Source organism: Engraulis encrasicolus, chromosome 8 (assembly GCF_034702125.1).
Source record: "Engraulis encrasicolus isolate BLACKSEA-1 chromosome 8, IST_EnEncr_1.0, whole genome shotgun sequence".
Classification (NCBI taxonomy): Eukaryota; Metazoa; Chordata; class Actinopteri; order Clupeiformes; family Engraulidae; genus Engraulis; species Engraulis encrasicolus.
Genome location: NC_085864.1, coordinates 765001 through 777500, shown reverse-complemented (window position 1 = coordinate 777500; position 12500 = coordinate 765001). Strand labels below are relative to the sequence as shown.

General features: G+C 45.0%; 1 protein-coding gene across 2 annotated transcripts in view; it reads left to right on the top strand.

Annotated features, from left to right (window-relative positions):
* gab2 (GRB2-associated binding protein 2) overlaps window positions 1-12500 on the top strand; it is a 118859-nt gene that overhangs the window by 75657 nt on the left and 30702 nt on the right. The gene's annotated exons all lie outside the window — the stretch shown is intronic.

Below are 12500 nucleotides of genomic sequence, written 5' to 3'. Positions count from 1 at the left end.
CATAAAGGCGTTGTCGCTTGGAGAGAGTATAGGCCAGTAGGTCAACGCTGGAATCAGGGGAAGGCAAACAATAGTTTATTGCTGATGTTAAATCAGCAAAAAGACTGTAAACACCAACTGTCATCACAACATGAAAATGATAAGGGATCATGTCATGAATGGCACACTGTAAAAATGTGTTGTAATTTCAACACTACACTGTATGGTCCCATTTCATTTTATTGTTAAAATCAATTCTTTTGGCTGTGGAATTAACACAGCGAAGCCATACAGTATTTGCTCTAAAAAAGTGTCAAACCTGCAAGTGTTAATTCAACAAGTTGCAAATTAGCTATCTAGATATTGTACAAACCTTTTATGTATTCTCATCTGCAAGTTGTGTCATGGCCTTGCCATGTCATGTTTGTAATGATGTGCACTGCATTGTCCCTGCTAAATAAACTACAAATAAAACAAATTAACACTCGATGTCGATGATGCATTTTCAGAATAATGTTGAGTTAGCACTGCACTGAGCAGCCTAGATGTGTGTGTAGAACACATCTAATTCAGAGGTTACTATAGGCTTGTTTTGTGTGTACTGTTTGCCATGCTTTTACGGGACCAGGATGAGACCAATGTATTTGACAAACTGACTAGAAAAAATGCAAAAGTTGCGTAATTCAGTTGACTTACTACCCTCTGTGACAAGTTGCTCTGAAAGAGTACTTTAGTTTGACTGGGTTACGGGTTATTATAGGAATAGGTTGACTCTGCAAAATGAACTCCCTTAATTTCAACACAGATAGGCAGTAATCTTCACACAATCTCTCTCCTTAGTTCTGCTTCCAGTCAAGTCAATGACTCATCTCCATACTGCACACGTTTTCGTATATACTCTGTCACCCCTTGTCACTTCCTCTACTCTCATTTACTTCAATCTCTTTTTCAAGACCACTTGCTTGGTGGCTGGGGCAGCCGTGGCCTACATATAACGGGATCAGCTCTGCCCTAATGGTTAGGGAGTTGGTCTTTATATCAGAGGGTTGCTTGAATCCCACCCCGATCAATAGGAAGATGGTGTACCCATGGCCTAATGGTTAGGTAGGTTGTCTTAAGATCAGAGGGTTGCAGGTTTGAATCCCTTACCTGTCCCTACACCTCCATCCATGGCTGAAGTGCCCTTGAGCAAGGCACCTAACCACACATTGCTCCAGGAACTGTTCCCAATACCCTGTAAATAACTGTAAGTCCCTATGGATAAAAACATCAGCTAAGAGTATTGTAATGTAATGTAATGTAATGTATCCCTATCCCAAGAGATACCCCAAGCAAGTCACATTTCCCTACATTGCTCCAGGGACTGTAACAACGGTAATATCCTACAGTAATGACCGTAGGTCACTTGGGACAAAAGCATCAGCTACAGTGTAAGTGTATGGCGTGGACCCAAAAGTTTGTTCAATTTCGAATAATTTTATTGGATGGTGGTAATGCACATTTTTCCTGAGCCCACAGAAGCTATACTTCACCCATGTGAGGGATCTTAGTAAGGCCACTGACACATGGGCAGTGAGATGACTGGGGTGAGTGAGTGCCTGGCTTAACATAGAAAGCTGCTTTAGTCACGTATTTGTGGGGCATGATGCATCAATGACAAAGAGAGGCACGCAGACAGACAGTGGGGTTGGGAATCACATAGTAAAAACTGCCCCACTTGCTTGTTGCGTTGCTGAAACATGATGTAACTTTGGGATGTTACAGAAAGCTTTGTGCCACTATGCATGGCTTGCTGCGAGAAATTAATCAGCTGGCTATTGATAGCAGTTACAACTTTCAAAACAATAAAGGGGAAACGTTTGTACTGTTGACATTGTCGTGCTCATGTTTCATATAAGTCGTGCTATATAAGCAGACAAGTCATTTGCAAATCAAAAACACAGAGGAAACATTGTTTGACACGGTAAAACAGAATGCAGGAAATACCCGTATCGGTGGATCGGCACTAAAATGGTGGTATCGGAATCGGCGAGTACCAACAAATAGGGCACCGATACCATTTACAGGTGCTTGTATGACACTTAAACAGCCTTGAAATTTGTCATTTCATAGAGGTATTTAAAAAGTTTTGCGGGATTCACTTTGTATTAGTCTTTTTCCTGTTTCACAAAGGTAGGCAGCAGCCTGCAAAAGCCATGCAATGATTTTACATCCAAGTAGTATGCACTAGAGCCCTTCATATTCACACACAGTCCCCTCGCCTTATCTCGTTCCGTAATATTAAGGACATTAACATTGATTCCCTTTCTACCTCTATTGAAACCATTCTGATTTCTAATAATCTCTCCTCCCCTGATGAACTAGTCACTCTGTATAACAATGGTCTTCACAATGTCCTTAATTGTTTTGCTCCTGTTAAAACCCGGTCTGTCACCTTTTCTCAAACTGCCCCCTGGTACACCCCTCAACTCCGGACCATGAAATCCAAAGGCAGACAACTTGAGCGCCTGTGCAAGAAAACTGGTCTCACTGTTCACAAAGAAATGTACCAAGCTCATATATCACTCTACAAGGACTGCATCTCTCGAACTAAGTCTGATTACTACTCCACTCTAATCTATGCCAATGAAGGCAACTCCAAAACCCTGTTCTCTGTGCTTAACAACATCCTTAAACCACCTGACTCTCTCCCTGCTCATATGTACTCAGTTGAGACTTGCAATTCATTACTGGACTTTTTTAATGAAAAAAATCCATAAAATCCACCAACATCTTATCTCCAACCCCTCTCTTCCCTCCCCCGCTGATCTCTTCCCTTCCCCCTTCACCAGTTATTTTCTAGTTTTCATCTCCCGGACTCCTCTGAAATATCTGACCTCATCTCCAAATCCACGCCCTCCACCTGTCAGCTTGATCCCCTCCCCACAACTCTTGTCAAATCCTGCCTCCCCTCTCTCCTCCCATTCATCTCTGCCATCATCCACTCCTCACTCTCCACTGGTACTGTACCCTCTCTGTTCAAAGTTGCTGCTGTCACCCCTATACTAAAAAAAACCTGGCTCTGATCCCTCTGACTACAACAACCTCCGCCCAATCTCCAACCTTCCGTTCATCTCCAAAATTCTAGAAAAAATTGTAGCTTCTCAACTCCATTCCCATCTAACTCTTAACTCCCTCTATGAGCACTTCCAGTCTGGTTTTCGCCCCCGACATAGCACAGAAACAGCCCTAGTTAAAATCACTAACGACCTGCTCATGGCTGCTGACTCTGGCCTACTCTCTATTGTCATTCTCCTTGACCTCAGTGCAGCCTTTGACACCATCTCGCATTCCATCCTTCTCCACAGACTCTCCTCAATTGGCATAAGTAACCCCCCCCCTTGACTGGTTCCATTCTTATCTCTCTGGCCGTTCTCAATTTATTCAAATGAAGTCTTTTAAATCCAAGCCCTCCCCTGTCACCTCTGGTGTGCCTCAAGGTTCTGTTCTGGGGCCCCTCCCTCTTCATCACCTACCTCCTTCCCCTTGGTAATATCTTCCGCAAATTCAATATTAATTTCCATTGCTATGCTGATGACACCCAGCTCTATTTATCTGGCAAACCCTCTGACACTCTCCCTCCCCCCTCCCTCACCACCTGTCTTTCTGAAATCAAAATCCTGGTTCACCTCAAATTTTTTGAAACTGAATTAGAACAAAACTGAAGTCCTACTTATTGGCACCAATTCCACCTATCCAAAGCAAATAGTTTCTCCTTCTCAATTGATAGCTCTCCTGTCTCCCCCTCCCCTCAAGTTAAGAGTTTGGGTGTCATGCTTGATGGCTCTCTATCCTTCCTCTCCCACATTAATAACATCACACGGTCTGCCTATTTCCACCTACGCAACATTAACCGTCTCCGCCCCTCTCTCACCTCCCATTCTACCTCCATCCTTATACACAGTCTTGTCACCTCTCGCATTGATTATTGTAATTCTCTCCTCTTTGGTCTCCCTCAAAAATCTCTCCACAAGCTCCAACTGGTCCAGAACTCAGCTGCCCGCATCATAACCAAAACCCCTTCCTGTCACCATATTACCCCTGCACTCCAACATCTCCACTGGCTCCCTATCAAATTTAGAATTCACTTTAAAATACTTCTCCACACCTTCAAGGCTATCTACAATCTTGCCCTCCTTATCTCTCTAATCTTATTGAAATTGCTATTCCTTCCCTCCCGCCCCCTCCGTTCCTCTTCCTCCATTCTCCTCTCTGTCCCTTCTGCCCGTCTCAGCACCATGGGGAACAGAGCTTTCAGTTGCTCTGCTCCTCAGCTGTGGAATGCGCTTCCCCCTGACATCCGCAACATTGAGTCTTTACCCCTGTTCAAATCAAGACTTAAAACTCATCTATTTCAATTAGCCTATTCTTTATGATTCTTTAACTGTATTTTGTTTTATTTTATTTTTATTTATTTTCTATATATTTATGTTTTGTTTACAATCTGTTTATCTGTCTTGTTTTATTTTGCCTCTCTCTGTACAGTGTCCTTGAGTTTTTTGAAAGGCGCTTTTAAATAAAATGAATTATTATTATTATTATTATATATATAAATTTCAAATAGGGTGGTAGTATCGGTATCGATATGGTATCGGTATCGGCCGATACTGCACAGCCAAGCATCGGGTATCGGTATCGGGGCCAAAAAATGGTATCGGTGCAACACTAGATATGACTGGTGGATATTTGGGGATAGGCCTATACAGGCAAGTAAGGACGCATTCTTTTGTCCTATATTCTTCTTTTGTAGTCCTATTTCATTTAGCCTGCATTCGGCAACTTGTAGGAGATGCTTATGAGGCTGACTAGCATATGATGGGTTATTAGGCTACTTGGTTTTTCCCTATGCCACTTTTTAATAGGCCTTATATTACCCGAACTGCAAACAGATATTGTCTTCCTGGGTTCAGTTGCTCTCGTGTGAGCTCACGTGTGATTTAAGTTGTGCCTATAAGGAAATCAATCGCAAATGCCAGGGAAACTCCGGTGGGTTTGCAAAACAGACTATATTAATACAGGAAATATAGAGGAGAGTGGGGTCAAAAGGGTCTGTTGCCCCATGTTCAGGGGAAGCCCAGTGTTGGGACCCCACTAAATTGTATTGAGAGAGGTCCCTTTCAGATGATATTGTCCAGGGTCCGGTTAAAGTTGTGAGAGTCCCTGCCCACAGCCATAGTTTGGCACCTGCCCACATGTGTGTGATCCCAGCAACTCAACCAAACATCCATTCACTCACCCAGCCTGCACCATGACAGGATTATCAGAGGCCTATCAGAGGCTTGCCTGTCACGGCTTGGCACCTGGATGAGAGGGAGCTTTTTGCTTCTTCTTCCTCCGCCCCAATATCCCACATTGCACACCCATGCACGCATGCATGCACGCATGCACGCACACGCACACGCACACGCACACGCACACGCACACGCACACGCACACACACACACACACACACACACACACACACACACACACACACACACACACACACAGATCCTCAGTTGAGCCTGATGACTTCAGTGTTTCCAGCACTCCGTGCTCAGCTTGAGGCCCTGTTAGGTAGACTACTCCATGCCTGTCAGGACTGATTGACTTTCTCTGGGCACTGGACCTGGTACTGACCCGCTCTAGGTACCAGACAGTCTCACTTTTTCCATGGCATTACAGACAGAGAGTCAGACATGGAGAGATGGAGAGATACGCAGGGAGGGAAGCAGAGGGAGGGAGAGAGAGCGGGAGAAAATAAATGGGGAGATAGGGAGACAGGCAGATGAACAAATAGAGAGAGACAGATATACAGAGAGAAACAGAGCTGAGCAAAACAAGGAGACAGAGAGAGATGGTAACAAAAAGGGCACAGAGGGCAGAGGAAGGGGGAGAGAGAAAGAAAGAGAGAGGGAGACAAAGAAAGAGGGAAAGAGATGGCAGACAGAGAAAGAGAGAGAGAGAGGGGTGGTGGTGAACAAAGATAGAAACAGAGAGAGAGAAACAGAGCTAAGAAAAAGCAGGGATGAAGACAATAAGAAAAAGGGCAAAGAGAGAGAAAGAGGGAGTGAGACAGGGGGTGGGGGTTGGGGGAGTGAAATACAATCCAGCCAGCTAATGCCCTGCACAGAGTTGGACCTCCCGCACTGGGACTGGTTAGTCTCCAGTCTGCCTCCATCACACACTCACACACACACACACACACACACACACACACACACACACACACACACACACACACACACACACACACACACACACACACACACACACACACACAGGGCGCGGCATGCGTGCGTGTGCGCGCGCGTGTGTGTGTGCGCGCACGTGTGTGTGTGTGTGTGTGTGTGTGTGTGTGTGTGTGTGTGTGTGTGTGTGTTTGTGTGTGCTTTGTGCTTTGATTTTTAACTGTCACAAAGGCACAAGGGGCACATATGACACACACACACACACACACACACACACACACACACACACACACACACACACACACACACACACACACACACACACACACACACACACACACACACACACACACACACACACACACACACACACACACACACACACACACAGGGCTGACAAGTATTGGGCATGAATGGATGAAGGGGATTCGTAGAAATAGCTAATTAGATGTGAGGGAAAGTATGTTTTGTAGATTTATATTTATATTTTATAGATTGAGATTAGAGGAATGAGAGTGGCATGGGGTTTTTCATGTGTGCAGTGCAGGGCACACAAAAATGGCCATGTGCAAGCCCCACGGACAACCCTACCCCCTGCACTCACATGCAGACACACACACACACACACACACACACACACACACACACACACACACACACACACACACACACACACACACACACACACACACACACACACACACACACACACACACACACACACACACACACACACACACACACACACACACACACAGTGCAGTGGGTCTGATTGATCAGTGAGCTCCCCCGGTGGAGGCTAATTGATGTTGTCCTGTGCAGGAGTGGTCCAGCGCTCACATGACGCACACTGAGGCTAAGGGGCTGAGGGCTGCTGTGTGTGTGTGTGTGTGTGTGTGTGTGTGTGTGTGTGTGTGTGTGTGTGTGTGTGTGTGTGTGTGTGTGTGTGTGTGTGTGTGTGTGTGTGCGTGCGTGCGCGCGTGTGTGCCTGTGTGTGTGTGGAGGGGCCTGTAATGTGATCAGAGACCACCAGCGGGCTGGGCTGGGCTGGGCTGCTCTCCTACCCTGACTGCACTCTCCCGCCATATAAAGTACTACATGTCGCTCTGGTGATTACACCAGGGATGAGAGAGAGAGAGAGGGAGAAAGAGAGGGGGGGGGGCAGAGTAGGGCTGGGCAATATATCGAGATTTAAGATATATCAAGAAGAGAAACATATCAAATTTTTCACAAATATCGAATTTATCGAGATAAGTGATTCACTAAAATTCTGAGATTGCCAGAAGCAAATTCTCTTCCTCTGCGCTGCTCTTGCACCAGAGCGCGCTTCTGCCTTCTCTCTGTGGCTTGGTTACCGTAGCAATAATAGAAATACCAGAAGAGAATGCTCCGATTCCACTATACCGGTACTTCAATTTGTCAAATTACTGACTGCACAGCCACAGCTCAGACAGGTTTGTCTCGAAGCATATATATAAATGTCAGTGTGTAGTTTTTTGCCTCTTTTAGGGGGAGTTGAAAATGTGGAGATAAATACCGTATATATCGAGATATAGACAAAATATATTGAGATATTTTTTTTCTCCATATCGTCCAGCCCTAGGTCAGAGGAGAGACTGAGTCTGTGAGAGATAGTGGGGGGAAGAATGATTGGGATAATAGAAAAAAGGAAATATCAAGAGACTGTATGAGCCAGGTAGGGGGACAGAGAATAATATACCTTCCCTAACCATCTAACCGTGCATGTGCTACAATCTTACCAGCACACCTAACTCCTTAAAGCAGTGCTTCCCAAATGTCCCCCAAATGGTACCGGCTGCCTCCAGAGCTGGTGTGTGAATGTGTGCATGTGTTTGTATACGTATTTTGAAAGCGCTTTGAGTCAACAAAATAATAAAATACATGTTGTTTTGTATTGTACCCCATTGTTAACTAAACCTTCTATACTCTTTGATCCACACCTACAGAATTGCCTATCGTCTATCCAGGCTAATAGTCCAACAAATGGTCTTGGAGCATGAGGTGCTGCCACAGGACTACAGTATAGGGACAGCACGGGCCCCCTTTGGCCCTGGCCCCCTAATGTGTTATGACAGCAATTCCAAACTGTTGTCCGCGGCCCACCGGTCGGCCTTGAAAGTATTACTAAGTGGGTCTTGAAATCATTTTCTAAAACTCAAAACAATATTTTTCCATGTGTCTGTGTGTGTCGCTGTTGACTATTTATCTGAGCTGTATTTGTTTATTGGGTTAGAGGTGGGCTCCAAACAGGAATGTGAACACCCCAAGTTGGAATAGGTTGGAAGCCCCTGCGTTATGGAGTCCACCTAGTCCCCTATTTATCCGCGATAGCCTCCCCCCTTGTCTCCCACTGTCCCCTCCTGACCAGTGCAGCAGCTCTGGGGAGCATGAGCTGCCCCTGTCCATCTTGGTTAGCAACATGGAGTCCGCTAAGGGCCCAGGAATGTAAATGGCCATTCCACCCCCTCCACTATCCCCGGGAGTCCCCAGATGTCCCTGAAGGCGCAGGATGCCAAGCCAGGCCAGGCCAGGGCCCCATATTGGTGGTGGGTGGATGTGTTTGAGTGGGAGACAGAGGGAGGGATTAACAAAGAGGGAGAGGGAGATTGAGGGAGAGAGATAGAGAGAGAGAGAGAGAGAGAGAGAGAGGCAGGCAGAGACAGAGACAGAGACAGAGGGGCGGGTGGAGTGAATGGCGGAGAGAAGGAGAGAAATACGGAGAGATGGAGAGTAAGTGAGGGGGAGAGAGAGAGAGTGAGCGTGAATGGGAGAATGAGATAGAGTGGTGTTTGTGTGTGCAATGTATGCGAGTGGAGAGAGACAGAAATAGATAGAGGCATTAGAGAGAGACAGTGATGGTGTAAGTGATGTGAGTGATTGAACAGGGGGACAGGGTTCGGACTCCGAGGGACAGATGATGTCTGTCTGCTGGCGTGGTGTGCTCTCTAAGTCCTCTCTAAAGGCTGCGGCTGATGTCTAGAGCCTTTTGAGATGCCTTCTCCAGCCCTCTGGGGATCTGTCTCTCTGTCTCATCATACCCCAGTACACCAACCTCCAATTTTTTCTAATTCCATCACCAGCTTATTCTCAGTGGAGAGCCTGCTTGAGAGAAAAGACAAGTGCTTTTTGTGATTATTTTTTTGTACTTGCATGCATGCAGCAACTTAACTGTAGGAGCCACTGATTGTTTTGTGCCATATTTCCTTGGTAGCATGGCACCATGATTGCTCCTGGCAAGGTCTAGCCATAGGTGTTTGATAAGGTAGAGACGGTGTGTAGGGAGTTTCTTCCGGAATCCACTTGACGTACGGTTCTAAGCTAAGTCCTATGGTAGCCTTGGCCCTTACAGAGACTGGGATAATAAATTGAGTTCAATGGAAAATCTTGAGACCAGACTAAATCCCAACTCTGTGTTGCTGACGTGGTTTGATTTACTGTATCTTGGCTACCGTATTAAAAATCTTTGATCCAGCTTAAAACACCTTGGAAGTCTCATGGAATTGGCATGGTATATGTGAAGAGCTCTTTTCCAAAACGCTATATCCACCATTTTTGACTTTTTGCATTTTAATATTGGAATTGACTGATAAGTAGTCTTATCATCTATGTGTGAAATCTTGCCATACAAATGTTTTGAGAACATGCTTTTTAAACCTCTATAAAATGCATTTTGTAATGCAATTCAATGGAATGCCCAATACAAAAATATCAATTTTCCAACATTCTATAAAATGGATATATCTCATTTTGGAAAAGAGCTCTTCATGTGTTGGCTACAGTGTCTCATCCCAAATCGTCAATTTCTGACTACCATTGACCAGACTGGGATTTTTGACATCCAAGGTATGCTCTTGCAGTCAAAATGTGGGCACCTCTTGTGGCAGCATAACTTCACTGACGGTTAGAGTTAGTGAAAAGTCTAGGTTTAGGCCACATTGTCAACACTCAACATCAAAAATTGCAGTCTGGTGAACGGTAGTGAAAAATTGACGAATAGGGATGAGACTGTGTTGCTACGTGAACAGAACGGGAAAAGAATGAGTGGCTCCGTATATGGCAATAGGTCAATTGTCCGGTCGGTCGATCGGTGGGTTCATCAGTCAGCAACTGTTGCTGTACAGAGGATTTGCAGGCAACACAGTCCTGGTGACCTTGTTTTGACCTCGCTGTGTTTTCAGCAATGATGTTGTGTTCTGCTCGGTTACAGAGTTGTGGAATGGGAGGCTTTATGAGTTATGTTTTAGAGGTTTTAGAGATCATTCGAGGTGTATCTGTGCAAAAACAAACAAATACCAAAGATCACGGTGTTCCATTTTTACTCTTGGGAAGGAATGCAGCTTTTCTATCTCTGTCTCTTTCTCTTTCTTTCTTTCTCTCTCTCTCTCTCTCTCTCTCTCTTTCTTTCTCCCCACTTCAACTCCCTCTCTCTTTATCTTCAATTCTCGTTCTTGCTCTCCGTCTCCCACTCTTGAACTATAATCAGATTTGGGCATCGTCTCATATTTCTATTTTTATGTAATAGTGATAAATTGCATTACGGGCATGTCCTTGTGTGACTTTGATGATGGGGGAGTACCAGAGTAGAAGAGGAGGAGAGGAAATGAGCCAAACCTCCCCACCACCACCATCACACGCCACTCCCCTTACAAAGACGGCTCTTGTGTTTAGCCTCTGTGCTGTTTTCACACACACACACACACACACACACACACACACACACACACACACACACACACACACACACACACACACACACACACACACACACACACACACACACACACACACACACACACACACACACACACGCATACAAACACACACACACACACACACACACACACACACACACACACACACACACACACACACACACACACACACACACACACACACACACACACACTACACCGGCCCCCAGGTCTCGTTGTCTAAATATGGGCCCCTGAGAGCCTGTGCTTGGCTAATTAGATTACGTGTGATGCTGTCATGTCAACATCAGAACGGGTACAGAAGGTGCTGTTTCCGAGAGCAAGAAATGGAGAGATGGAGGGACAGAGGTAGTGCATAGAAGGATGGACGGAACAATTCCTGGCAATGATGAACCCGCACGGTCTTTGACCTAACCCTCCCCGTCCAAAGCAGCAGTGGCGAGTTGACTGTTAAATGTGTGCAACATACTGTATGCTTTTTTAACATGCAGTACAGGCTTTCATCACACTTTTGCAAATCCAATCCGAGGTAATGTTTGCAGTCATGAAATGCAATCATGAAATCTCTCTCTCTCTCTCTCTCTCTCTCTCTCTCTCTCTCGCTCTCGCGCTCTCTCTCTCTCTCTCTCTCTCTCTCTCTCTCTCTCTCTCTCTCGCTCACACACACACACATACACACACACACACACACACACACACACACACACACACACACACACACACACACACACACACACACACACACACACACACACACACACACACACTGGTGAGTTATCTGGCATTTGGAACATGTTACTGTCTTGTGGTCTTTGACCTCTCCAAAGAAACAGGAGTGAGTTCATTCGCTATGTGAGTGTATTCATGTGGCTGACATTTGGCCAGCTCATGGTTTGTGAATGCAGAGGTCAGTGGACACAGGATGAACGTGTATGGACTTTGAAATCAGTAGTTTTATATGCAAATGTACTCTCTAAGCCACAAAATAGTGTGTTGGGCATTTAAAACACCTTACAGAAGGGCATGCATGTGATTTGTGAAATCGGAGGTGGACAGACAACGAACATCATTGAAATCTAGTGGTTTTATTCAAATTTATTCACTAGCCTTAGGGAAAGGGCTGCAGTTACAAAAATTATCTGTGATTGGCGGTATGATTTGTGAACTCTATCAACTTTTTTAAAGGAGTAGTTTTTTCAGCTTGTATGTCAGATATGAAATGTCTGTCTGGCAATAGGCTACCTTGCAGTGGGCAGCCGCGTGATTTGAGAACTTACAAGTACTCTGGGACCAAACACCATCTAGTGCAAGACATAAAATGAACTCTCTGTTAAGACAAATTTGATATTACGTATGTGAAATCACTCAACCATCAGATTGTTTGTCATTGTTTGTCATTGTTTGTTCATCAGATTTGAAGAACCTTACCAAAGGTAGAAAGATTTGTGAACTCAAAGGTGGGTGCATAATTAACCTACATGATCATTTTATTCAGTGGTTTTATTCAGATGTATTCACTGGGGTAAGGGTTAGGGTTAGAGCAACAGAATTAGCCATGTCAAGGCGTTTGAAAGACCTT